This window comes from Nannospalax galili, unplaced genomic scaffold (genome assembly GCF_000622305.1).
Source record: "Nannospalax galili isolate Female #2095 unplaced genomic scaffold, S.galili_v1.0 scaffold286, whole genome shotgun sequence".
NCBI lineage: Eukaryota > Metazoa > Chordata > Mammalia > Rodentia > Spalacidae > Nannospalax > Nannospalax galili.
In genome coordinates, this window is record NW_008359442.1 from 4,623,119 (window position 1) to 4,639,988 (window position 16,870).

General features: G+C 39.1%; 1 pseudogene; it reads right to left on the minus strand.

Annotated features, from left to right (window-relative positions):
• The window catches only part of LOC103725781, a 126,143-nt pseudogene extending 110,322 nt beyond the window's left edge, over positions 1-15,821 (minus strand).
• Positions 15,822-16,870: the final 1,049 nt, after the last annotated feature.

A 16,870-nucleotide genomic window follows, 5' to 3' on the forward strand; every position in this document is an offset into this window, starting at 1 on the left:
GTGAGGGTGGGGCCAGGTCCAGAAGCAGTGCTCCTGGGGCCCAAGGAAGGCACTAAGTTGGTCTGGGTGAAAAGGATCAGGAAGCAGTATTGGTTCCCCAGGTGTCTGGGGCCCCAAGACTAGGAATGGCACAGGGCCCAAACTAGGAGTAGAGAACAACGGGGAGATGGAAGGGTGAATGTGGCTGGGGAATCAAGGCGTGGAGGGCTGCGCGATAGACTTACCCCAAGAGAGGCCTGAGGGTAGGAGAGCAGGCTAGGAGCAAGTTCTATATATCTTATCTTTTCAAAGAACTAGCTCTTAGAATCATTGATTCTTTGTATTATTTTGTGTGTTTCTATTTCATTAATTTCTGCCCTTATTTTTGACGGGGAGATGGAAGGGTGAATGTGGCTGGGGAATCAAGGCGTGGAGGGCTGCGCGATAGACTTACCCCAAGAGAGGCCTGAGGGTAGGAGAGCAGGCTAGGAGCAAGTTCTATATATCTTATCTTTTCAAAGAACTAGCTCTTAGAATCATTGATTCTTTGTATTATTTTGTGTGTTTCTATTTCATTAATTTCTGCCCTTATTTTTGCTCTTTCTTCTCATCTGCTGGGTTTGGGTTTTGTTTGTTCTTGGCTTTCCAGAGTCTTCAGTTGCAATGTTAAGTCATTTATTTGGCTCTTTCTGAATTTTTAAAATGTAGGCGCTTAGACCTAGATACTTCCTTATTAGCACTCCCTTTAAAGTGTCCCAGAGGTTTTGCTGTGTTGTATTAACCTTTTCATTTAGTTTTAGGAATACTCTGATTTCTTTCTTAGTTTCTTCTTTGGCCCATTCGTCATTCAGGAGTGTGTTGTTCAATCTTCATGAGTTTGTGTACCCAATAGAGCTTCTTTTGATGTTGATTTTAAGCTTTACTGTGTTGTGTTCTGATAGAATATATGGAATTATATCTTTTTTTTTGTATTTGTTGAAGTTTGTTTTGTAACCCAGTATTTGGGAGAAACACCCACTGGTTGCTGAATGGAAAGTGTATTCTTTGATGCATGAATGGAATATTTGGTAGATGTCTATTATGTCTGTTCTATCCATTTGATGTATAGTATCTTTTTATGTATGTATTTATTTATTTATTTATTTATTTATTTATTATTTATTTATTTTGACACAGAGTTTCCCTGTAGCCCCAGCTGGCCTGGAACTTGCTATGTAGACTTGGCTGGCTTGAATTTATAGAGGTCTTCCTACCTCTGCCTCCTGAGTGCTGGGATTAAAGACATGCACCACCACACCTAGCATATGGTATCATTTAATTAAGATATTTTCTCTCTATTCTTTGTCTGGTTGACCTATCTATTAGATATAGAGTGGGGTATTGAAATCCCCTACTATTACTGAGTTGGGGTTAATCTGTGCCTTAAAGTTCTGTTTTACTGTTTTTATGAAATTGGGTGCACCAGAGTTTGGTGCATATTTGTTCAAGATTATACTATTTTGTTGGTCAATTGTCTCTTTGATCAAAATGAAGTGACCCTCTTCATCTCTTCTGATTAGTTTTAGTTTGTCTATTTTGTCAGATGTTAGAAATGCAACCCCTGCTTGTTTCTTAGTGTCATCTTGGCACTTTATTTGATTCAATGCACACTAAAAATATTTACTTCTTAGACAATTATGTCAAATAGTTTTCCAAGGAAGTATACAGTCTGACCTACTTAATCTGAATTTTATAAAAGGCAAATGGTTTGATACAAATCTTCTGACATCTGAAAAAATATCTACTAGTGAATTCTTCTATTTTGATTGCGTTATGTTCTCATGTGTCCATACAACATTAGTACAACTTTAACCCAGTAGAAAAGCCTGTTCACAGCATAGAATATACATTTTAAGAATATAAAATGAAAAGTGCAAATATCCATATTCAGCAATGGAAAAGATGCCATCAAGGAAGAATGCTTATTAGATTAGAGGACTATTTTGAATCTTGTCTTCAACATTTATGAAAATTGTACCTTTTGAGCATCAGCTAAATTACCTTTATTTCTTGCTTGGCTGAAACCATCATTTAGACATATGTGATAATTGAACCCAAATGGAAGCAAATTTTGCTCGGTTTGACTGACTTCAAATGATATATGTATATGAAAACATATAAGCTCAAATAACTGTCTTATTCTATTCACAAGGTTAAGCTTATAAATGTGTAAGTCCCATTAAGAAACAGGTGTCACACTCAAATTAGAATTTTTAGGAGTTTATTTTTGGTGCTACAAGTAGAATACAGAGTAGCCTTTCCTAATCCTGGAGTTCCAAATGGTGGAACCAAACCTGATGCCAGGAGACACAGTCATCCTACAAAGGCAGCAGATGGAATACACAAAGGTGAAAATAGATCTGTAGGTGCAGAATAGACAAACCCCCTGGCTGAATGGATGCTACTGACCAAGGCTTTGATGACAGGCTAACACTGAGCACTTGATATTCATTAACATAATCCTCAGAAGAACCCTGTGAAGTATTTTTCTACCCATTTTACAGGAGAAGAAACTGGTTGAGAGATTACTTGATATGGAGTAAATTTCTTTAAACTGTGATTACCCTTCTCCATGGAGACAGATGATCCATAAGAAAAGAAGAATATCAGAGCACACAAGGAGAATTTCCCACAGAATATAATCTTGATTACTTATTTCTGAACAAAGAACAGTATTTCTTATGATTAAGTATATGTGATAATATGTACTAATGTATCAATAATGTCAGCTAGGTAGAGCTAGCAAGGAAAATATTTTCAGGGCTGGTGAGATGGTTCAGTGGGTTAAATGGACTTACCACCAAGTCTATGTCCTGAGTTGGGTTCCCAGGATCCACATGGTGCAAGGAGAGAACTGATTGCTTTACGTCACCCTCTGATATCCACTTTGACATTTACTATTAAGATATTTAAATGAATTATTTAGTCTGAACATTTATGGCATGCTTATTAACTAGTATTTATCAAGAAACATTCTCTTACATTGTGCAGGGTTTTACATGCACACACAATAAATAAAGTAAAAAAATGCTTTTTAAATATTTATTATTTTTATTTTATGTATATGAGTGTATTGCCTGCATGTATGTGAATGCACCCATGTTGTGTGCAATGCTGCGGAGGAGAGAAGAAGTCTTCAGATTCCCCTGGAGCTGTAGTTAAGGAAGGTTCATAGCCACCAGGTGGGTGCTGGGAATCGAACCCGGGTCTTCTGCAAGAGTAGTCAGTGCTCTTAACCACTGAGCCATCTCTCCAGCCCCAAGATTTTTTTAGTAGTTGTCAAATATAGTTTTGCATTAAAATTAAGAAGGTAATTTTAAAAAGCTCACTGTTCCAACAATTCCCAATCTTCTGACAAAGCCTAGATGAAGATAGGTGAACGAGAGATATGCATTGTATATAGCAGCTTGATAGAAAATGCTCACTAAGAAGTTAATTCTACTCCTACTGTTTGAGACCCAGAGAAACAATCCTCTTTTTTTTCTTCGAATAGGAAATGAGGGTTCTACTCAATGGAACCATCCTCCAGGAGAGTCATGAACACCATACCTACCCTGGCCTAAGCCAAGACTGTGTCAGTGGCTGAGGGAATATTTATTTTCTTATTTACTTGTTATGTCAACCAGCAGGCTTTCCCTACTTAGTTTGTAAATGACTTAGGTAAACATAACTCAAATCAAACCTCACTGAAGGGCTGAAGAAGGTCTGGTTAGGCTACCATAAAATATATTCTGTGTTGGGTTGGAGAGGTGGCTCATTGATTAAGACCACTTGCTGTTCTTTCAGAGGATCCGAGTTCTTTTTCAAGCACTCAACATGTCCAACTCTCAACCATCTGTAACTCTAGCTCTAATGGACCCAATGGTCTCTTCTGGCCTCCCCTGGTACCCCAGAGATGTGATTATATACACACATACACACATATAAATAAAAACAAAAGCGAACAAGAGAAACTTACTATAGAATTTCTTGATAATGAAATAATAACTGAAAATGGATTTTATATTCAGATGTGCTTTTAAAGTTTATCTCCTTGACCTTTCCATTTACATCTACATAATAGGAACGAAGTACTTGGAAATAAAGGGTTCAAGTCATGCTTACTTAGCTTTTGTACATTAATGTGGAAACGTATGCAGTTCCTTGATTTGTTTCATATCCTACAATATTCATTCAAGAAGAAAGAGGAAATATGGTAAATTACAGCAGGTCCAAGTCCAGCTAGACCATGAAGATTCTTGACTCAAATCTGAAAAAGTATCAGTTTTTTTTTTGTTGTTGTAGTAGCAACTTCTGCCATTTTCAGGCCACTGTGCAGCTGTTTCTGTGTGTTTTACTTTATGTCTCTATAAAATGGGCATTTCTTTAAGGATTCTCTGGAGATTGATGAAGTAATTTGTAGAAAGCACTTGCAATTCCCAAGAGATTCTTGCAATCAGTCCATTGTAGGTCTTTTTCCAGGTTTATTTGATCATCTAAAATTTGCAGACTATACTGCCACATAAATATTTGTTGCAGTTTAGTGGGGAAGAGATGGAAGAGTGTTTCTTGCATGCTATTGTATTGATAGAACACTTTGGTTGAACTCCATGGGGAACACAGACTATGAAAAAAAAAATAATTGCATTGCTGGAATTTTGATTTGGGGATTGACATCACTATGTGGGCTTCCCAGATGTTGCCAAATAACACAGCCAGCTTCCTATCATTAAAAAATATCTGAACATTAACATTTTTCTCCTTTCTTTTGTCTTTCTCCACATTTAAGATTTAAGGCCATTGTGTTAACTGATTCTTAAAGAACTTAATGTTAGCAACTCTGCCCTAAGCCATTTCTCTAGAGTCTGCTTTTTCTACAACGCACATTCGTTCTTCCCCAGGTCCCGACGAATCTGCCTAGATTAAAAACAAAACAGCTCACGTAGGAGTAGGAATCAGAAGCTGGTGTTCTGCTTGCCTTGGTGGTGACAGACCATGCCGTGCCGCAGTACCTGCAGGACGGGCTTTCTTCCTGGCTTTGTTTTCCTTCACAGTTCTGTTACTGAACCTGTGAATATGGATTAGAGCCTGAAAACAGCCTGTGATTTGCTCTGAAAAAGATTGCATGAAGTGCATCAGTGCTTTCCTGCCTGAGAACATCTGTTAGAGGCACAGATTTAGCTGCTCATTGTTGGCTTCCTGAGTACCAGACAGAGTTTATTATTTAACTAATGACTGAGAGAAATGGGCTTTGGCAACAATCTGGCCACAAAATGAAGATTTTTAGATTTGTTCTTTAAAGTACCTTTAGTAGGAAGGAATTTGGAATGAAATGCTGACCTTTAGTCTCTGCTAGCCTGCTAGCTAAGAAATCAACTCCGTGTGTGTGTGTGTGTGTGTGTGTGTGTGTGTGTGTGTGTGTGACTTTGATTCTTGACTAGACTTTAAGAAGACACTTTGATTTTTTAAAGTGCAGAAAACATGTTTTTCCAAATATTGCTATTTTTTTTAACATTTGAGGCAATTTGAATTTAATAAAGCTAAAAGAAAAGGTCAAATTGCATTTGGATTTTTGTGAGAGAGAAGGGAAGAGAAAAGGAGGGGAAGACTAGTTACTTATACTAAGATCAATTTACAGTGAGTGAATATTCCAGAATGTCAGAATTGATGCAACACATGGATCATACTATGACATTGTATCAGTCAGGGATGTGTTTTTAAAAAAGATGTATTTCCTTAGCTGTATGATGAAGCTGAAAGAGTCTCCACTTTTATGAAAGACAGAAGTTTCTAGCCATGTGTCCATATGTTTTACTGTTCATAGACTGTCGTTTTCTGCTGCTCCATTTAGTGGGATGGTCTAGTGCAATGGTCCTTAAACATGTCTGCCATGCCTGGGGCTCATGCCAGAGCATAAAACTTAGTCCCAGAGCAAGAGTCGCTCTGTGGACCAGGCTGACCTTGATCTCACAGAGATCCACCTGTCTCTGCCACCCGAGGGCAGGGATAAAGGCATGTACCACCATACCAGGTGTAAGACATAGATATTTTTTCAGATTGTAGTGGAGGCTTGTATGACAGGCTAGCAACTTGTGCTGTAGTTTCTTCAACTCAACTTTAAGGTGAATAGACAAATATTCTCTAAGATCCTTCAGTGGAAACACACAGTAAAAGTCAAGGTTATCTTTTCTTATTTTTAAACTGTCTGTTTCAAGCCAGGTACTTGACATGTAGAATCCCATTTAAATTTGAGTGCAATTTCCCAAGGACAGTATTATTATCTGCATTTTATAGATGAGGACATTGAAGGCCAGGAAAGTTAAGAACATTGTCTAAGGACATAGATAATATTTCCTAGCATATGGCAGAACCAGGACTGGAATCTCGATGTAAATGAGATTGAAGTCTCTATTCTTACCCATGGTTTTCTTTTACAGATTCACATCCAGTTTTAGCAGCAGATGCTTTGGAACAGCCTCTATATTATCTTGAGATAAATTCTATTCCCAATATAAAGTACTTCAGTAAAATTGAAATATATTCCTAATTACAGTATAACCCTAAGTGTCCCTTATAACTAAGATAACTAAAAAGAAATTAATTTAAACTAAAAAAGTACTTGATGTTTAAATACTAGCAAATGCACGAAGTAGAAGATGTTATGAAGTAGCCAGCAATCTGAACCTGTAATGACATTTCTATTTGTTGAATGCCTTGGCTACACATTCAGGTTTATAGCTAAGATAGCCAGATAGTACAGCTGTGTGCTATGAAAACATTGCAGTCAAAGATAGCATTTTAAAGATGGAGATATTCATAATTTTTTGAGCAAACCATGGTATAAGTTTCCCCTTGATTTATAGTGTAGTTGCAATCTCAAAAATTCAGTGTGTTTACAACTTTACAAAGGATTTTAATGTGTTAAAAGGAGTTAGATTCTGGACTTTGATAATTTTGGTACCGTTTTTTTTAACTTATGAGGCTGTTTGGGGCATTCAAAGATCAGTGTTTTAGTGTTTTTCTTTGTGTGAGACTCCATGTTGAAATTCAGACAGCTAAGATTTCTAGCTTTTTCCCACTAAGTGCTGGTAAATCCAGTCCTTTTTTCCTACCAACCTAGTGATAGCCAAAACCTCCCCAAGGAATCCACCAAATAAACTCTAGGGGGCAGTAAGACCATGTTGAGATTGCTACAAAGCACTGCTTTATAGCCTAAGGCTCTTACCTAAGAATAATCTTGTAAACGTGTGAATCTTGTGGATTTATCTTTTGGGCATATGGTATAGTGGTTAAGTAGAAATCCAGGTTTGCTCTATTTAGCCCAGTAGCATCTTCTCTGAGTCTCATGGAGACTAATAGTTCAGAGGCCAACGGTGAAGCAAAGGAAGAAAGGTGATGCTGATCTTCTAGCCTTGCTTTCAAGATTAGAACAGCCACACATAAAGATGCTCCACAAGAGGAAGAGAAATGTTTTCCATCGAAGATGGTCCAGGAACACTTCACAATGTCATAACAGTGACTGTACACTGTGGTCCACAAGGAGACTAAAAATAGATTTTGCTCCAGGCATTTTCTTAGAGGCGCAATGCAAAGGAAGAAAAGACAAGTCATTCCCTTCAGTTCCTTAGATTTTTGGTTCCCTCATTTTGTTGTCCTTGAACACTGGCCACGTAAAAAACTGAAGCTGAACTAAAATTCTGAAAACTGCACAGGTTGGATGCTCATCCTTATCTCTGTTTCTTTGTTATACACTATACGCTATTCACTTGTGACTACATTTACTATTAAGACATTTAATTGAAGTATTTATGAAAATTTATGGCTTGCTTATTAATTAGTATTTGTCAAGAAACAGTCTCTTACACTTTGCAGGGTTTTCTATGTTAATCTTTTTTTGAGGATGTCACTGGGCATTGGTAGTAGGCAAAGTCACTGTTGACATTGTTAGGTCTTAGAACAAAGTTGATCGAGCAACTGATTCAACAATTAGGAATGGTTTGCATGTCTGAGAGCAAGCCAGGGACAGAAGGACCAGAGATTATTTTCTAACTCCCTGCAGTTTTTGATGTGGTTTAAGTGTTTAAAGAATGTGATAGAAGAAGATTTTCTCTACTGGTGGAAAATGTTGAGATGAAATTTTCTGTTCAAACACCATATCTCTTCATGCCAATGACAGGCAATTTTCACAGGTAAAAATTGTCATTCACCTATTTTCTCAATCTATTATCCCCTTGAAAAATAGCTTTTGGTTGGGAAAATGCCTCTTTTTTCCCCTCAGGTAAAAAAATAATAATAATAATACTTTCCTGTTCTTACAACTTAACTCAGGTTGGGTTGAATTTGGGGGAAAGTTTGCATTTCTATGATTAGTAAAGATCTCTTTCTTTAAAAAAAATAAATTAATAGCATTGTAGATATCATCAAAAAAGGTATAAAAATAGTGTTGAAGAGGAAATAAAAACTAGTACCCTAAATCTTTTATTTAGACAAAAGACTATATATACTGTTAGCTAAGTCTTCAATGTAACTGTTTTCTTTCTGTAAAATTCTCTGACAAGGTATTCCAAACTGGAGAACCAATATTTTAGCAGCTAGCTTTTTGCCTATGAATGGTTTTTCAATGACGCTAATGGGAATGAGGTAAGAGGGAAGAGCTGAGAGAGCTGCTTCAGAATTAAGCCTCTATCAATCATGGATTTTAAAAAAGATGTCTGCAAACCTCTTGATAGACCCTAACCCTTCAGAAGCTGGCATGACTTGGGTGCAGGTTGGAGTTAGGGCTACTTCTATGACTAGAATAAAGCAGAAGTTAAGAGGTACAGATCTTGATTTGCAGCAAGCAAGCAAACAAGTAATCCCAGTGCTGAAAACAGAGTAGAAGCTTTGATATGCAGAAAACAATCCTGATGACTGCTTCCATAGTGATTGCTACCTTGGATTATTGTGGAAAAAGCCACCTGCCTTGGCAAAAAGACACACTATCCTATCTTATGGAGGAGTCTATGTAGTCAAGGACTGAATCCCCTGCTTGCACTTCTGAAAGCAGATCTGTCAGCCCCAGGGGGCTTTGAGGACTACAAACCCAGCTGATATCTGACTCCAACTGACTGCATGAGTTACAAAGTATTAGAACATGCTCCTCTTTAATTTCTTCAATTCTTGACCCTTAGAAACTGTGAAGCAATACATAGTCACTGTTTTAAGAGAGTAATTTCAGAATAATTTGTATACAATAATAGACAGCTAGCACAGCAATAATAACATGCCTTTGATATACATTTATAATTAGAACACTTTCTATTCTGTAGCTTCTAAATATGTATCCAAGGAGGTAACACTGTGATTAAGTTACTTTTCTTATTTAGTGAATCTTGCAGCTTTTCCAATTTATATGGCACCCAGAATCTATTCTTTCAAGTTTATCCATAGATTTCCTTCTTCGGAGGCATAGACATGTATTAGTTATTGTACACATGGTAGACCTGTTATTTTTGGCACGATCTAATAACTGAGGTGCCAGGGCTACAAGTCATACTGAACTTTATGGAAATATACAGCACCCTTAAAGCCAGACCATTGGGTTCAAGTTCTGGCTCTATTTCGTACACCAGCTGTGTGATGATTGAAATACATGACTCTGTACCATAATTGATTACTTTATGAAATGAAAACAATAGTTTTTTGCATGGGTTTCATATGTTTCAGATGGTTGACTTAACATCTCAAAGACAACCAATGTAAAGAAATTAAGAGACTAAAGGATAAAAATCATGCACTTCAGGGCTGGGAGATGACTCAACAGTTAAGAATACTAACTGCTCTTGCAGAGGACCTGGGTTGATTCCCAGCACCCACACATGAGCTAACAGCCATCTGTACCTCCAGTTCCAGGGGATCTGACGCCTTCTTCAGGCCTTCGGGGGCATTACATGACATGGGTGCACTTACATACATGTAGGCAATACACTCATACACATAAAATAAAAATAAAATATTTTAAAAATCATTTACTTCATTTTAATGTATGCATAAAACATTTGATGTGATATGAACACATAATCTCAAAAAAGAACTGTTTAACAAACTATGAATAGAAAATAATAACACCTTTGTATATGGAAGGGACATCTGAAATATTTTTATAAATTTTGTGTTTAAGTTTTAAATACTGAAATCTTGTTCTTTGAGTGTGCAAATGTTTTAAAAATAAAGCCGGTTTCTTCCTTTGTGTTGTTTCTTTGCAGGTAGACAATGAATTTTTGTGCTGGATAACTATAAAAGAGTACCTCTGTACTCTTGTTAATTTATCAATTTGTCTGTAATGTGTTTACTTTCTTGATTTGGTGACATATTTTGGCAAAGAGCAAAAGAAAATTGATGAGGGACTTGGGAAATGGCTCAGTCAGTAAAGTGCTTGCCACAAAAAACATGAGGACCTGAGTTCGATTCCCAGACCTCATGTAAAAAAGCCAGGTGTGGTGGTTTATGCACTTATAATCCCAGAGTTGTGGAGGCAGAGATAGGCAGATCCCTGGGACTTGGTAACTAGATAGCCTATGCTACTTGGGGATCTCTAGGCCAACTGAGAGACCATTTCTCACAAAAACAAGGTGGTCAGTGTGCTGAGGAATGATATCCAAGGTTGACCTCTGGCCTCTGCATGTATGTGCACATGTGTGCAACTGCACACACACATGAGAGAGAGAGGATGAACTTACTAAATCCTTGCTTCAAAGTGTCACACATCTTGTCACATTTCACTGAATCCAGAGATAAGCTGCTGTGTATGAGGTAGAAAGAATAATTACCCCAGAAGGAAAGGCATACAATATTTGGAATAACTAAGCAACCCATTGCACAGAATTTTAATATTGTGACATTTGTAAACAAACAAACAATATTAAAGTTGAACATTCCCTTTTAAGGTTCCGATGGGAATGGAGAACCATTCCCAGTAGAATGGTAAGTGAACATGAGTCTTCGCATAAGATTCCTTTTGGTTTTTTTCTCTGTCACTCTCATGCACAGACTCATCTTTAACTAGAAACTTTCTTTGACACTTTAAGCTACATTATACAAAATGCTCTCATAATGTGGATGGGTAGACTAATGCTTTACGTTTTATCACTATACTTTCATGTTTATTATGCCACTGGGGGGGTGGGGAATGAAATTGTGCTGGGTATTTTAATTATCTTCTGCTCAGCTAACCTCTACAAGTGTTAGAAAAATACAAATGAAGATTATCAGTGTTGTGCTCCTTTCCCATCCTGAGAGTCTAACACTATGCCTGGTGCAAAGGGAGACTGATTTATTGAGCAAAATAAGATCTATTTACCTATACAAAGCCATGTTGCTAACAATCAAAGTGAGGTCTGAATGTGGCCTTGTCTGCCCCCAGCACTGCTGCTGGCTTAATAAGCACCTGTGTATTTATGGGTAGAGAAACTAGAAAATAACATACGTATGTGAGCTTTGTCTCTGGAGCTGGCCAACTTTGCACTCAGAAGAGGAAGAAACAGCACGGGTCAATAGGAAGGCAACTTCTGAAGTATCCCTGACCACAACGTGCTATCAATGTGCCCATCTGTTCGATATTTAGATGCATATTTTTCAAAAAATTAACGTGTTTGGACCCACTTAAGTGAGGAGCATATGGTCAGAAAAGTGTCAGAAAGTGCTGCTCAAAGCTGACAAAGCCTGAGGTCTAAGACAAATCAATGGCTAATGTTCCCTTATTCTAGAAAGGCCTATTTAAGCTAGTAGAGCACCCCACAAGGGGGAAAGGTTTGCAGTGTTGTCTAAGGGAATAAACTTGACCTTCAAAATTTCATAGGCCAGGAAGAGCAGCATTAGCATTCAGCAGGGTTTTTGTTGTTGTTGTTGAATAAAGGGAATCTAGAATTGAAATGATTTCCCTAAGTCAGGCTGATGTCCCACTTTCAAAAGAGCATAATCATTCTCTTGTTAAAGGATGTATTAATAATAATGTGCTGTATATATAAAAATTGCTAAAAAATAGATTTCTAATGTTCTCACTACAAAATAAGTGATGGATATGTTAATTAGTCTTTCCACAGTGTATATATAGATCAAAACATCACATCCACATCGGGCCCCCTAAATATGCACAATTATTATTTGTTAAATAGAAATGAGTGAATTTTTAAGTGACAAGAAAGGCACACTATAAATTGGAAGAATCAAATGCTCTCTCCATGGCCCCTGTTCTGTTTTATTCTCCTAACTTCATTTTCTCTATCTGTATTTTTTATAGTACTACATGATCAGTCAGGAAACTTTTTTTTTTTTTTAATCTGCTTTTAGAAATCTAGGATCTTAAGGCTCTGTCTTTATCTTCCTGAATAGCAATCTAGATATAATGCATAATAATATACTAACTGGTTTTGTACTAATGAGCCAAATATAGATTACTAAATTAGCAACCATTTGTAACATACTTGAAAGTAAGCTTTGGTGGGAAGCTCAAACACTAAAATCCAGCCTTTGGTTGATATATAATACTATTGCTAAGTGACTACTACATGGTTTAAATACTGCATATCTTAGTAGAGACAAAACTTTGAGTTTCAAGAAATGGGTGATTCCATGAAAAAACAAACGGATTTTTGATGTTTCTTTTTGTTTTGTTTAGTTTTGTTTGTTTTGTTTTGAGATAGGGTCTCCCTATAGCCACAGCTGGCCTGGAACTTGTTATGTAAACATCACTGGCCTTGATCTCACAGAGATCTACTTGCCACTGCCTCCTGAGTGCTAAGAAAAAGGCATGCACCACCACACCCAGCTGACTTTTGATGTTTCTTGAATGAAACACTTATATGTGATGATTAGCAAGATGTAGAGATGAATACACTCATATATTTTAATAATGGAACACAAAGTAAAATCATGATTTTGGTCAGACAAAGAACTACCCAGCATTAATTTCAAAGCAGTAGGGATTTATTCTGTTTTGTAGGATAAAGGGAAAGATATGAATTCAGTAACATAAGAGATTAAGAACAAAGAGTATGAAGCAGTGTGTTTGGTGTTTGTTGCCATTTCAGTGTTTTCTTGAGACAGAACCATAGTTACAGCTTTTCTCGGGTGTCTGTATGCTAGAAGAGAACACCCTGCAATAATTATCATAAATCAAATACAGAGGAAAGAACAGAAGAGGCTATAGAACCATGGGCCTACAGGAGCTGCCTGCTGAGCCTGTTCTGCCCTTTCCTACAACTTTCTTGCTTTAAAACTCTTAACATATATTCTTCACTTTTTTCAAGCAGTAGTCATCTGATAATTAAATACTGAATTGGGAAAGTTCAGAAACTATTGTCTGCGCTGCTACGCATGTTACTATTGTGTTTGCTCCTCTACTAACTTGTCTTTAAAGAAAAGGCCTAAAAATGCAGGCACAGTTGTGATTCCACTGTGCTGATGCTGTGGGTGGACCCTGTATGCTTGCTCTGAAATTTTGCCAAGGTTCTTGTTTCCACATTTTCAGAAGAAGATAATATATGCTCCTGAATGTCCTAGCACCCCTGCCCACTTTTGCACTGAAGTTCCTCATTGTCATTCATAGCCTCAGATTACATTTACCTCTTTAAGAGCATATTCCCTGTGAAGCCATCAATTTGAAACAGAACAGTAGTCCATCTTTCTGTCTAATACTGCTCAGCTTAGATTACCAATATTCTGCAATGCAATGTCAGACTGCCCATCTACTTCAGAGTTTGAGTGCCGAGGAACCTCAGTAATAATAGCAGACATTTTAAAAAATATTTTTTATTGTTTTTATTTTATGTGTATGAGTGTATTGCCTGCACGTATGTGAGTGCACCCATGTCGTGCAATGCCGTGGAGGTCAGAAGAGGGCATCGGATTCCCCTGGAACTGGAGTTAAGGACGGTTCGTAGCTGCCATGTGGGTGCTGGCTCCATCCATTCACCTTGGCCTTGTGGACACCGCAAACTTAGGGTTTCCCTCTGTGTTTATGAGCTTCACCTCTATAGATTTAACCAACCACACATGTGTTTGTATTAAATATATACAGAATTTTTCTTCTTATTATTCCCTAAGCAATAAAGTATAGCTAGTAGTCATATAACATTTAAATTGTATTATGCAGTTGAAAATAATCTAGAGAGGATTGAAAGTATATAGAAGCATGCCTATAAGTTGCATAAAAGTTATGTGTCATTTCATATAAAAGACTTAAGCACCTTTTGTATAGTTTGGTGTCTGTGGAGAATCCTGGAGCCAACTCCCTCCCAAAGGATTCACGGAGACAACTATAAACTCTTTTTTCTATATTCTTATGCAGCATACAACCCAGTATAAGAGGCTTCCTCTAAAAAGTACACGAGGTGTAAATAGAAAATTAAACAGTTGGGAGGAAATAGATTCAACAACTTTAAGCAAGGAATCTCTTGGGATTTTGTAAAGAAGAATGTGGTCAGAGCCCATTCTTACCATTTTTCTCAGAACACATTTAGACAGTTTTAGACTTCAGTGAACACCAAGAATAACTTCAGATGGTAAAAGAAATGCCTGTGGCAAGTGTCACACCTTTGAGGAGCATGAAGTATTCTAAAGGAGAAAGATTCATCAGGCTTTCAAGACTCTTAGATGATTAATTTAATCATCTGGTGAGTAGTGATTTTAAAAATACAATCACATGTTTGGTTTTGATTCAAAATATTTTGTGTTCACAGATACAATCTCATGACCTAGATAAAATTATCAATAAAATTGCATGATATTTTGTATCACTTTGTTAACATCCAGCCGCAGGTCTTTAAAAAAAAACTAATTGCTGTCAGGATTAGGCATTACAAGTCTAATGAGTTCTGGATATTTTCAAGGGTAGCAAGTGCTATTGAAAGACCCGACTGACAGCAGGAAGGCCATTTTAGAGAAAGAACTGCAGTCAGCCATATGGTGAGCCAAAATTCAAACCCAGGTCTTGTGAAACCAGCAGTGGAAAAAAGGACGTTTATGGTCGGACCTCCTGGCACCACCCTGAAGCCCCTACCGGGAAGTTAGCGATAACAATCGGTTTCACCCACAGCCCCCTCTGAATTGAGACCCTACCCTGGCACCACCCTGAGGCCCCTACCGGGAAGTTAGCGATAACAATCGGTTTCACCCACAGCCCCCTCTGAATTGAGGCCCTACCGGGAAGTTAGCAATAACAATTGGTTTCACCCACAGCCCCCTCTGAATTTAGCAATACTGTTTCCTCATACCTTGTACCCATTGTAATGCACTAATAATAACCTTGTAACCATGCATCTGCTTCTGTGCCTTGCTTCTGCTCTATAGAAAGCCCCCCCAAACTAAGCCCGGCGCGCAAGTCCTGACCCGAGCGGGACTCTGTGTCCGCAGGCACCTGTGTATGAATAAATTCCTCTGGCTTTTGCATCCCGAAACTTGGTTTTGTCCCTGTGTATTGAGCGTGATTCTTCATTTTGGAGGTCCCACCGAGATCCCGCAGCACAACACTGGGGACAACCCAAGTCCGCGGGGAGGTGAGTTGGCCGGCCAGGGGAGTGTGGGCCTTGTTCTGTGTTTCTGTATTCTTGTGGTTTCTTTTTCTGCGTGAGACTCATGGCCTGATTCTGGGCGGCTCTGAACAAGACTGACGAGTCTGAGGAGTCTATCCGCCACCTTCGGGGACGCCCGAGGGGCTCTGGGAGCCCGCTGTGTGGGGCTCGGGGACGCTTTCCTCGGCAACCGTATGGGAGCCCGACTATTCGGGGCCCACTACGTTTCCGAGGGATTTGTCCATCTGTACGGAGGGGAAGAGGTGCCTCCTCCATCTGGTTTCAGACCCTTGGTCTGGCTCGCCAGGCGAGGGAGCGCAGCGTTTCTGTGTGCCGGCTGTTTGTCTTTGTTTTGTCTCGTGCTTATCTGTATTATTGTATACTCGTCTCCCCTCGCCATGGGACAGGAATTAACTACCCCTCTTAGTCTAACTCTAGATCATTGGCGCGAGGTAAAGACTAGAGCCTCCAACCAGTCGGTGGAAGTCAAGAAGAACAAATGGATTGCTTTCTGTTCATCTGAGTGGCCCACCTTTGACGTCGGGTGGCCACGAGATGGCACTTTTGACCCAAATATTATCTCTCAGGTTAAAATGCAGGTTTTCAGATTGGGACCCTACGGACACCCAGACCAGATCCCATACATCGTTACCTGGGAAAGCCTCTCCTACAACCCCCTCCTTGGGTTGCCCCTTTCCTGCCCCCTAGACCCTCCTCTCGGGCACCCTCGGCGCCTCAGCCAACTGATCCCTCCCCCTCTGTGTCCCTCTGTCTTGTTCTCCTCAAATCTAAGTCTGTAATTCCCCCGATGAGTCAGCTCTGACTAATCTCCTTGAAGACAGCCCTCCACCTTACCCACCTCCGGCCCCGATTCCAGAAATTCAACCTCAAGCAGTCGGGGGAGTATCGGACGTAGGCCAGGGCACTGGGGCGCCCTCCCCGATCGCAGGAAGACTGAGAGACCGCCGGGGTCAAGGAGGAGAGTCTTCTCACATACTTCCCCTCTGAGTGGGACCAGGGCCAGGCAACCAACTCCAGTACTGGCCCTTTTCTGCCTCTGACCTTTATAATTGGAAGCAACATAACCCGCCCTTCTCCCAAGACCCTGTGGCCCTAACTAACCTCCTAGAGTCTATTCTTCTAACCCACCAGCCCACCTGGGATGATTGCCAGCAGCTTCTCCAAGTTCTCCTCACGACAGAAGAAAAACAGAGGGTTATTCTGGAAGCCCGCAAGCAGGTTCCTGGGGCGGATGGGAGACCTACCCAGCTGCCCAACGAGATAGAAGCTGCCTTTCCCTTGACCAGACCAGATTGGGACTTCAA